The sequence below is a fragment of the Homarus americanus genome, unplaced genomic scaffold (genome assembly GCF_018991925.1).
Source record: "Homarus americanus isolate GMGI-L3 unplaced genomic scaffold, GMGI_Hamer_2.0 scaffold5635, whole genome shotgun sequence".
Classification (NCBI taxonomy): Eukaryota; Metazoa; Arthropoda; class Malacostraca; order Decapoda; family Nephropidae; genus Homarus; species Homarus americanus.
In genome coordinates, this window is record NW_024735011.1 from 625,430 (window position 1) to 636,240 (window position 10,811).

General features: G+C 43.0%; 1 long non-coding RNA gene across 3 annotated transcripts; it reads left to right on the forward strand.

Annotated features, from left to right (window-relative positions):
- Window positions 1–607: 607 nt before the first annotated feature.
- LOC121870725 lies at window positions 608–6,275 on the forward strand. 3 transcript variants are annotated; one of them, XR_006089762.1, is made up of 3 exons: window positions 608–672; window positions 2,443–2,854; window positions 6,139–6,275. It is a non-coding gene; the product is annotated as an uncharacterized LOC121870725 (long non-coding RNA). The 3 variants fall into 3 exon arrangements; XR_006089761.1 differs by having other exon boundaries at window positions 620–776; XR_006089763.1 differs by having other exon boundaries at window positions 620–756.
- Window positions 6,276–10,811: the final 4,536 nt, after the last annotated feature.

Consider the following 10,811-nt stretch of genomic DNA (forward strand, 5'->3'; position numbering starts at 1 on the left):
ACAAACATCAGGGGACTCTACATCAACACAAACATCAGGGGACTCTACCTCAACACAAACATCAGGGGACTCTATAAAGCACCCTACAGACGTGAATAAAAACGCTTTAAAGCTTCCAACATTTGCCTCACTGTGAATGACTGACTGACTGACGGTCGATCTTTTCATCAGTGCAATTTCCTCTTCCCCCTCCTCCCCTTCCTCCTCCCCCCCAGCGGGTAGTATTTGAGTTTAGGATGTACCGTGAGGGTAAATTAACTCATCTCGCGCACTTGTACCGTACAAGCGGGAGAAAACCAGCTAAATGCTTTGATCATCCAACGATTTTACATATCAAGGGTACAAAGTGTTTAGTGAGAGGGGAAACAGCGGCAACTAGCCCAGTCTCCCTTGGAAAATTAATATTGAACCAACAACCTTAAAAAAAAATTATTATACATTTAAGAACGATCTTTACCACTTAAGGGTTATGTATATTGGGATTTGAATGATTTGATCCAATTTGTTAAATTTTTAAAGCACTCGAGGAAGAGAGGAAAAATCCCATCATTGGCAACTCAGGGGAGGGCCATGTAAACCGGGCGCGCGACTTGGTAAATAGTGGTCAGTTGCCGACAGACAGTGGCGGAGTGAAGGCGTGCGCCGGCCTCCTCGGTGTCCTGCGTCAATGAAGTGATTAATGTGTGTTGTTACCACCGCCGGGGCGTCCAGGCGGCATCAGTGACGTGATTTGTGCCCGAAATAACCGACTCCTGAGTAATTGTCACGCTGTTACGGTAATTAGATTGGTGTTAAGTGACATTATTGCCTCCCAGAAGTACTAAAAGATGAACCAATTGAAATGGTGTTATTGATATTTGTTTTATGCAAATTACCAGCCAATCAAACCATAAAATACGGCCTCAATCAATAAACGTGATTTAACCCACCGACGTCACCAAACCCCACACACACCCCCATAAATAACGCCTCCTTAAAATGAAATGATTTCTTTGGTGGCTAAAACTACAACAAGCTTCAGTGATTTAGTCGATAAAGAGAATGAAGAAATATTTACGTTTTGAATTATAATGACGACAAAAACAACTTTACTTCCAATTATTGCCACCAAGTGATTGATTAAAAGTTATTTAAATTCTATGATCTAATTCTAAATCAAACAATATATACAGTATAATAATCTATATATATTCATGAATTTATATATACATTTCCATCTAAAAAATATTGTAAGGAAAAATAATTATGACGGAGACGGAACTTATGTTAACACGTTAGACAGGTGTGTAAACATGATAAGACAGGCAGGATAGATGGTAGCCTGGTGAACCATAGCTGACGATAGATGGATGATATATATAGCTGGGAGTGAACGTTAGCTGACCATAGATAGACAATATATATAGCTGAAAATAAGCGATAGCTGACGATATATTTACATTAAGCTTACGATGAAACTATGTAGCTGGCAATGGGAGTTTTAGCTTCTGATAGAAATATTTTAGCTTATGAATATTGTTAGCTTTGATGTGATTGTTTTAGTGACACTGACTGATATAAGTTAGCTGGGAATGAACGATAGCTGTCAGCATCTATCGCGTTAGCTTGATTACGCTATGCTCAGCTAGGCTATTGCAGGAAAATTTGGCCGGTTATTTCCCGTTTAAATTGGTGTTATTGAGATTGATTGGTTATTTAATTTAGCGTGTGATTGACGCAGTGATTGGTTATGTAATATAGACGTTAATTGCCGAATTAATGAACAAATTGGTTATTGGATTTGACGTGGGTTTGAAGTTATTGACGGGTTATTTAATTCAACTTGTTTATTGACTTGAGTTATTTACTGATTGGTCATTGAATTTACCTTGTTATTGACGAAGTGATTGACATTGATTGCTATTGAATGCTACATAAAAGCCACATTGCTATAAGTGAAAATAAAAAAAAAACTTTTAGGTTTTGTTGATATGATTTTAAAAAGTGATTGACTCTCGTATCTATAACAACTATTTCTTATTACCCTATTAAATTACCATATTAAATCACTCTATTCAATCACCCTCGTTTAACTACGTCATTGAAAGCATTCATTTAATTAATACGTTTTAATATTTGGAATTTCTGATTGTGGAAGTGTAAAAAAAGGAAACTTGAGATAATTTTCGTTTAATTTTTTTTTTGGTGATTGCATGTTATTGAGGCCGTCGTTACATCACTGTTTAACGATGTGTGGCGTTGATGTTCATGTTGTGGGAAAGATTGATGTTTAATGATGGTTATTGATGATAAAATTGATGAATTTGTTGATTATTAAGGCTGTTATTAAAAAATTACCCGATTATTGATGTAAACAGAAGACTTCATTGTTTACCGTTACCATCTGTTGATTAATTATACCGTTACCATCTGTTGATTAATTATAACCGTTACCACCAACAGTAACTAATGTATATAGACGTCCAGGGAACTTCCAACTTGGTAAACGTTTGCTATCTGATAACAAGACTGAAATAAAGTGAAACAGGAGACTGAAACAAAGTGAAACAGAACTAAATTGAAATAGAAAGTGAAACAGAACTAAATTAGAAACAGAAAGTGAATTAGAATTAGACTGAAACAAAGTGAAACAAGACTGAAACACAAAGTGAAACAAGACTGAAACAAAAAGTGAAACAAGACTGAAACAAAAAGTGAAGCAAGACTGAAACAAAAAGTGAAACAAGACTGAAACAAAAAATACAAGAGAAGAAAATAGTGAAACAGAGAACCATTCAACTGAAACTAGAACAAGAACTCTTTCACTTTCTAACAGCTTGTAAACGTTTCAGGAAGAGGAATGTAAGAACAACAGGTAAGGCAGAAAACGGTAAATTGTAATAGTGTAATAATTAATACTGTAATGGTTGTTATTATTTGTATTTAATTACGTTATTAGAAACTTTAAAGCAATTATGTGGATAAATGTTACTTTTTGAACACAGAAATTAGATCGTATATATTTAAAGGGGTTGACATCGTACCCGAGAGGTTAATTATCGTACTCAAGGGGTTGTCATCGTACTCAAGAGGTTAATTATCGTACTCAAGGGTTAATTATGGTACTCAAGGGGTTGACATCGTACTCGAGAGGTTAACTATCGTACTCAAGGGTTAATTATCGTACTCAAGGGGTTGTCATCGTACTCAAGGGTTAATTATCGTACTCAAGGGTTAATTATCGTACTCAAGGGGTTGTCATCGTACTCGAGAGGTTAACTATCGTACTCAAGGGTTAATTATCGTACTCAAGGGGTTGTCATCGTACTCGTTAGGTTAATTATCGTATTCAAGGGGTTGTCATCGTACTCAAGGGGTTAATTATCGTATTCAAAGGATTATCGTTGTACTCAAGAGGTTAATTATCGTACTCATGGGGTTGTCATCGTATTAAAGGGATTAAGTCGTCTTACTCAAAGGGCTTTAGCATGGAACAACAGGTACAAGGTATGGGACAATCGGTACAAGAGATGGAACAACAGGTACAAGGGATGGAACAACAGGTACAAGAGATGGAACAACAGGTACAAGGGATGGAACAACAGGTACAAGAGATGGAACAACAGGTACAAGAGATGGAACAACAGGTACAAGAGATGGAACAACAGGTACAAGAGATGGAACAACAGGTACAAGGTATGGAACAACAGGTACAAGGTATGGAACAACAGGTACAAGGATGGAACAACAGGTACAAGAGATGGAACAACAGGTACAAGAGATGGAACAACAGGTACAAGAGATGAACAACAGGTACAAAGGTATGGAACAACAGGTACAAGAGATGGAACAACAGGTACAAGAGATGGAACAACAGGTACAAGAGATGGAACAACAGGTACAAGGTATGGAACAACAGGTACAAGGCATGGAACAACAGGTACAAGAGATGGAACAACAGGTACAAGGGACGGAATAACAGGTCATCCAGAGTAGGTCTACAGGTTATCCAGGGTAGGTCTGCAGGTCATCCAGGGTAGGTCTACAGGTTATCCAGGGTAGGTCTACAGGTTATCCAGGGTAGGTTACAGGTCATCCAGGGTAGGTCTGCAGGTCATCCAGGGTAGGTTACAGGTCATCCAGGGTAGGTCTGCAGGTTATCCAGGGTAGGTTACAGGTCATCCAGGGTAGGTTACAGGTCATCCAGGGTAGGGTTACAGGTCATCAGGGTGGGGTTACAGGTCATCAGGGCAGGTTATAGGTCATCAGGGTAGTCTGCAGTCATCTGTTACAGGTCATCAGGGTAGGTCTGCAGGTCATCCAGGGTAGGTTACAGGTCATTCATGGTAGGTCAGCTTTTGTTTGGTGTATTTTTGGGTTAGGTTTTATTTGATTATTTGAAATACTCAGGTTTTTAGTTTGGGACCCTTAACCCATTTTAACCCACCCTAACCCACCCTTAACCCCCTTACCCACCCTGAACCCCCTTAACCCTCTTAGCCACCTGAACCCTCTTAACCCACCTTAACCCCACCTTTAACCCCCTTAACCCACTCTTAACCCGCGCAGTCATCACCTCACCCATGCCACCAACCCACCTTTAACCTGCCCACCATTCCATCCATACCCACCCACCCCACATCCCTACATGACCCACCCATCAACCCACAATTTCCACCCACCCACCAATCACCCACTTATCCATGACCCACCCATCAACCCACAATTTCCACCCACCCACCAATCACCCACTTATCCATGACCCACCCATCAACCTATACTTTTGACCAGCCCTATTTCCACCCATCCACCCGCCCCATGACCGTCCGTGCGTCCATCCACCACCACCCCCCCTCCCCAGAAGCGCGCCAAAACAGGCCGGTCAGCAATAATTCGGCCGGATGCGTCAAGCTGCAACATTTTGGATTAACGCTTAATTTGAAACCGAACGTTGGTAATGGCGGCTGTCTTATAATTGTCGGTGAAATAAACACGGGAGGGGCGCAGTTATGGTGTTAGTTATGGTGGGTGATCATGGTGGTTATGGTGCTGTTGGTGATGGACGTGTGTGTGTGTGTGGGAGGGAGGGGTGCTTTTGGGATGAGGAGAGATAGTGGGTAGAGGGGTGTAAGGGGGGAGGGGAAGTGGGGTGAGTAGGTAGGAAGGGGGAGGAGAGAGAGGGGGTAAAGAGAAGTGGAGGTAGTGGGAGTTGAGGAGGTAGGAAAGGGGAGGAGATGGGACGAGGGGGCGGGGGGGGGGTGTTGTTTCCGTGCGCGCCAAAACATTTCCCGCGAAAAATAATACTATCAGCTGATCTGTGTTTATGTGTGTTTACGAGGGAAACGTTACCATGACTACAAGAAAATATTATGTATTTATATAAAACCAAACTATTACATTATTACGTGTTTATATTACATTAAATTACACCTTTGTTATCTGTGGTGGTGAGTTAAATGTACTATAAACACCTGAGAATTACCTGAAGATTAAACACCCTTACGCTACCTGGGGATAAGGATAAGTTAGGTTAGAGTTGGGTTAAGCTAGGTTAGTGTTAGAATGGGTTAAGTTAGCGTAAGATTAAGTTAGGTAAGGTTAATGTTACGGTGGTAAATCTTCAGGTGATATAAGCTGGGGTGGTTAATGTGTGTGTGTGTATAAAATTAATAATAATAGAATATCAATATACATAATTACGTTGATTTTGATAATTAATTAATTTAACCTAACTTCAAATTAGTTAATCTAATCTCTGACATACGCACACGCTCTCTATCTATCTATCTATCTATCTATCTATCTATCTATTACACAGGTAAACATCTATGCAGCCTACAGGTAAATGTAAACAATAGGTAGATTAAACAACAGGTAACTATAAACAACAGGTTAATGTAAACAGGTTAATGTAAACAACAGGTAAATGTAAACAGGTTAATGTAAACAGGTTAATGTAAACAACAGGTTAATGTAAACAGGTTAATGTAAACAACAGGTAAATGTAAACAGGTTAATGTAAACAACAGGTAAATGTAAACAGGTTAATGTAAACAACAAAATATAAACAAAAGAAAAAATTATATGAATCATGAAACAGATTTAGTCCATTTATTCATTTATTATTTATTTATTTTTTTTTTTTTCAATTTCTTTCAGTCATGGAGCCGAAAAGTATCAAACTGGAACGCGAGGGCGGGAAGGACGATCTGGCCAATCAGGAAGCGTCCAATGACTCCCGCGCCCCGTCATTGGTCCAGGGACTAACCAATCAGGACTCGCGCAACACCCGCACCAAAGGTAGGCTTACAACTTGCCGATTAAAGTAGATTTTCCGAATCCGTTGGCCGATCATGACGCGAATTTAATCCCCCCTTCATTACCGTCCCTGAGCCCCCGTCGCCAATATTCCGGCTCTGGTGAAATATATCCGGCCGGGGTCCACCGCGCTGGGCAATGGCCGATACTTAAGGGGCCTGATGGGCTTGTATCGCTAGTGTATGTGTGTGTGTGTTTGTGTCTGTCTTTGTTTGTTTGTGTGTGTGTGTGTGTGTGTATTTGGGTGTGTTTGTTTCTGTCTGTGTTTGTCTGAGTGCGTCTGTGTGTGTCTCTCTCTCTCTCTCTCTCTCTCTCTCTCTCTCTCTCTCTCTCTCTCTCTCTCTCTCTCCACAACTTTTTTAGTATTATTTAAATTTATTCCTCATTACTTGTTCAATGGATAGTTAAACGCAGGTGTCATCTTATCGGGATCATTTCAATACTTGTGACACAAAAACGGGGTTAGTATTAACGCTGGTGTCATTGTAACGGGGTCATCTCAACGTGGAAGTCATTGTCAACGCAAGTGTCATATCATCACGTGTCATATCAACGCAGGTGTCGTATCAACGCAGGTGTCGTATCAATGCAGGTGTCGTATCAACGCAAGTGTCATATCATCATGTGTCATATCAACGCAGGTGTCGTATCAACGCAAGTGTCGTATCAATGCAGGTGTCGTATCAACGCAGGTGTTGTATCAATGCAGGTGTCGTATCAACGCAAGTGTCATATCATCACGTGTCATATCAACGCAGGTGTCGTATCAACGCAGGTGTCGTATCAATGCAGGTGTCGTATCAACGCAAGTGTCATATCAACGCAAGTGTCATATCATCACGTGTCTTATCAACGCAGGTGTGCGTATATCAACGCAGGTGTCCCGTATCAATGCAGGTGTCCGTATCAACGCAAGTGTCATATCATCTGTGTCATATCAACGCGGGTGTCGTATCCAACGCAGGTGTCTGGCGTAACAATGTCATATCATCACGTGTCATATCAACGCAGGTGTCGTATCAACGCAGGTGTCGTATCAATGCAGGTGTCGTATCAACGCAAGTGTCATATCATCATGTGTCATATCAACGCAGGTGTCGTATCAACGCAGGTGTCGTATCAATGCAGGTGTCGTATCAACGCAAGTGTCATATCATCACGTGTCATATCAACGCAGGTGTCGTATCAACGCAGGTGTCGTATCAATGCAGGTGTCGTATCAACGCAAGTGTCATATCATCACGTGTCATATCAACGAAGGTGTCACATCAACGCAGGTGTCATAAAGGCCGTCCTACTTGCGGGTATGAGTGTCGCAGGTGCTGGGTTGTGACATGAAGCTCGGCAGGTGTGTAATTGACGCAGGTGTGTGAGTGACGCAGGTGTGCACTCAGGTAACATACACACTTGGGGTACAGCTGTGTGTGAGCCAGTGTACACCTGCGTTGATCTGGGAACATCTGAGACTAGCTAATATTGAGATAGAGATTGAAAATATGTAGAGAGCTGTTGAAGGAAAATAGACGAGAAACTGTAGGAGAGAGAGACAGAGGGGAGAGAGAGAGAGAGGGTAAGAGGGTGAAAGAGAGACGGATAGAGAGAGAGAGAGAGGTCTGTGTTGACAGTGGAGGGGTGAGGTTTAGTAAGTTACGATATTGCCCTGTGTGTGTGTGTTCTCTCTCTCTCTCTCTCTCTCTCTCTCTCTCTCTTCCCCCACACACCCCCAGGCTATATTATGGTAGCATGAGAGAGAGAGAGAGAGAGAGAGAGTGTCTCAGGTGGTGTGTACCCTCAGTAAAGCATCATCAACACCCGCGTGACACCCAACCACCTGAGTCCTTCATTACTGCTGCTCCACCTGCTGCCCCTACTGCTGCTGGTGGTGGTGGTGGAGGAGGAAGTGGTGGTGGAGGAAGTGGTGGTGGTGGAGGAGGAAGTGGTGGTGGTGGAGGAGGAAGTGGTGGTGGGAGAAGTGGTGGTGGTGGAGGGAGTGAGGTGGTGGTGGTGGGGTGATGGTGATGGTGGTGGGAGGAGGTGGTGGTGGTGGGAGGAAGTGGTGGTGGAGTGGGAGGAGAGTGGTGGTGGTGGAGGAAGTGGGTGGTGGTGGTGGAGGAGGAAGTGGTGGTGGTGGAGGAGGAAGTGGTGGTGGTGGAGGAGGAAGTGGTGGTGGTGATGGTGATGGTGATGGTGGTGGAGGAGGAAGTGGTGGTGTTGGTGGTGTTGGTGGTGGTGATAATGCTGCTGTTTTTGGTCTTAGGTACAGCTGTCCATTTTGCTGCATCAAGTGTTTCTGTTGCTGCTGCTGTTGTTTCAAGCTGTATTGCTGTTGTCTTCCTCTTGCTGACGGCTGACTTTGCTGCTGACGGCTGACTGCTGGTAATGGCTGACTCTACGCTAATGGCTGACTCTGCTTCTGACGACTAACAGATCTGTTACTGACGATTGGGCTGACAAACTTGTTATTGACGGCTGACAGATCTACTACTGACTACCGACAGACGGTTGACAGACACCTTTTCTCGAAGGCTGACAAACGTGTTGCTGACGGCTGATGGAAAGAGCTCACACACAAATGTACTCGAATTTACGTACACCCATACTAGAACACACACACGTACACACACACACACACAAGAGACTAGGCAGACCAGAACGGACCTTGTACTGTGTATGGTCAGGGCTGTTGTGCCTGTCTGACGGCCCTTGTAGAGGATGGCACGATGACACGCCTTCCAGGGCTACAACCTGTAAATCACTGCTGGCACTGTTGATGGTAAAGTCTCCTGGAAACAGTGCTGCTATCCATGACGCTAACCATCTCTTGTTCATAGTCAGAGAAATAAACTTTTAATGTTGTAGATGTTCACCAAGTTATCCCTGTTATTTTGTTATAGTAATGAAGAACAATGGTAAAAATGTTCTTGTTCTATTAATGTTATCACGCTGACTGAAACTCTCGACAACAGAACACGGGGACAAGATCAGTTCTGTAGGAGTGAGGTTAATACAGTGATTGGTTTGTTGACAACTTGACACAGTGGGTTGACCTGTGTATCTCAGTTGGCCTGGGTGCTTGAGAGGGCAGCTAATTAAGGTCCAATCACCGCCAGGGGCCCAGTGTGGTGGTGGTTGTGTTGTGTCCTGTGGTCATGTCATCACAGAAACTGACGCAGTATATTTACCTCACCTGACAACGTGATTAGAGTCAGTCATTAGCGCTAGTACGACAGTGTGTTGTTCCGGGTCAAGTCAGGTCAGGTATGGTCTAATGATAAGTCAAATATCTACGGGTAACATTTTTTTTTAGTCTACACCGCACCCGTTAGGTCTAAAAATGCGACCGCACCTAGATGTGGGTTCCCGCAGGACCGCACGGGGCTCCTCAGTACACCTGTCCTCCCCAGGTAATATCGTGGGACGCGGTGTGTGGCGTCGTTTACCAGAGTGTTCGGCGTTGACGTGGATGCTGTTTATTAGTGCTTGGTGCTGTCTTCGTGCTGTTCTTGGTGCTGTGTTAGGGCGTGCAGCACGGTCTGTGGAAGGAGAAATAGAGAGAAATAAGGAAGTGAATGGTGTGTTAGAGAGACAGCCAATAACAGTGTCCAAGTTAGTACTGTGATGAATGGTGGGAAGAACATAAGAATGGAGGAAACTGCAGCGGGCCTATTGACCCATACTGGGCAGTCCCGTTTACACCTAACCCCTATTGCTCATATATCCACCCAACCTATGTTTGAAGCTATCCAGCGTATTCGAGTTAATGATAATATTTGGTAACTTGTTCCATTCATCCACTACTCTATTTCCAAACCAGTGTTTACCTATTTCGCGCCTAAATCTAAATTTGTCTAATTTAAAACCATTGTTACGAGTTCGCTCCTGGTTAGATAGTTTGAGTACTTTTGTAATGTCCCCTTTGTTTGGTCCTGACTTCCATTTATACACCTCTATCATATCGCCCCTCACTTAGGAAGAAGAAGGAGGAGGTGGAATGATAGGATAAGGGATGGGTGGATGGATACCTAGACGTCCAGGAAGTTGCGGTGAGCGTGAATGAGTGGATAGCACAGCGTTAGGGGGGGGGGGGTAATGCTGGAATGTATTAAGTGTGCGAATAACTTGTGAAAATGGACTGTGTTCTTAAGGCTTCTACTTACATATGTTTCTAAACTTACACAGACACACACACACGTCTGGTAATATCAGTAAAGCTCGAGTTGGGTACGTGTGTGTGTGTGTGTGTGTGTGTGTGTGTCACTGTAAGTCTTGTGTAGATTGCGGTGAGCGTCTCCTTGTCTGCTGTAGTTCTCTAAGCTTATTGATGTTGTCTTCTCTCTTGTTTTCTAAGCTTAGTGATGTATTTTCTGCTGTTCTCAAAAGCTTATTAGTACATCACTCCCTCCCTCCTTCCTTCAGTCCGTCTCCAAGTGTGTCGCGCGAAGTGTGTGTGTGTTAGGACGACTGGAACAAGTTACCAAACATCATCATTAACTCGAATACACTGGATAGCTTCA